General features: G+C 43.6%; 1 protein-coding gene across 4 annotated transcripts in view; it reads right to left on the bottom strand.

Annotated features, from left to right (window-relative positions):
• Window positions 1-1,068, bottom strand: part of LOC109356742 (protein INVOLVED IN DE NOVO 2-like) — a 9,876-nt gene that overhangs the window by 4,723 nt on the left and 4,085 nt on the right. The gene's annotated exons all lie outside the window — the stretch shown is intronic.

Here is a 1,068-nt window from a genome sequence, read left to right as displayed (position 1 = left end):
TAGAAGATATGGTAACCTGGCCTCAACCTACTAACCTCAAGGGACTAAGAGGGTTCTTAGGCCTTACTGGTTACTATAGGAAGTTTGTGCAGAACTATGGGAGAATTGCTAAGCCATTGACTGAGTTGCTCAAGAAGGACTCCTTCCTGTGGACTTCTGAAGCCACTACTGCCTTTGAAGAGTTGAAGAAGGCCATGATTTCCTTACCTTGGTTGGCTGTGCCTGACTTTAATAAGGTATTTGTCATAGAAACAGATGCCTCCAGCAAGGGGTTAGGGGCGGTTTTGATGCAGGAAGGCAGGCCCTTAGCTTTTTGGAGCAAAGGTCTATCCTTAAAGGCCCAACAAAAGTCTGTCTATGAGAGGGAATTGATGGCATTGGTTCAGGCTATTCAGAAGTGGAGGCATTACCTGGTTGGAAGACACTTTATCATCAAAACTGACCAAAAAAGCCTTAAATTCCTAACTGAGCAGAGGTTATTTACTGATGAGCAATTCAGGTGGGCAGCTAAATTGGTGGGTTTAGATTTTGAGATCCAGTACAAGCCAGGGTGTGATAATTCTGTGGCTGATGCCCTATCTAGGAAGCTGATGTACTCTGCCATCTCTATTATCAGCAGTGAAGAAATAGAAGGCTGGAATACTGAGTTACAACAAGATGCAAAGTGGAAGAAGATTATCCAGGAACTGGTCATCACCCCTGCTTCACATCCTGATTTTGAGTTGAGAAAAGGGATCCTCTACTACAAGGGCAGGTTAGTTTTGTCCAGAAATTCAAACAGAATTCCTATTGTTATGGCAGAATGCCATGATACTCCCATGGGAGGGCACTCTGGCCATTTCAGAACTTACAAGAAGATTGCCAACTTTTTATTCTGGGAGGGTATGAAGGCAGATATCAAAAGGTTTGTAGAAGAGTGTGAGGTGTGTCAAAGGAGTAAATACTCTACCTTAGCTCCTGCTGGGCTCTTGCAACCTATTCCTATACCTCAAGAAGTTTGGAGTGATATCTCCATGGATTTCATAGGTGGATTACCTAGGGTCAAGGGTAAAGACACCATCTTTGTAG

This window comes from Lupinus angustifolius, chromosome LG09 (genome assembly GCF_001865875.1).
Source record: "Lupinus angustifolius cultivar Tanjil chromosome LG09, LupAngTanjil_v1.0, whole genome shotgun sequence".
Taxonomy (NCBI): Eukaryota; Viridiplantae; Streptophyta; class Magnoliopsida; order Fabales; family Fabaceae; genus Lupinus; species Lupinus angustifolius.
This window is presented reverse-complemented; position numbering and strand designations above follow the sequence as displayed.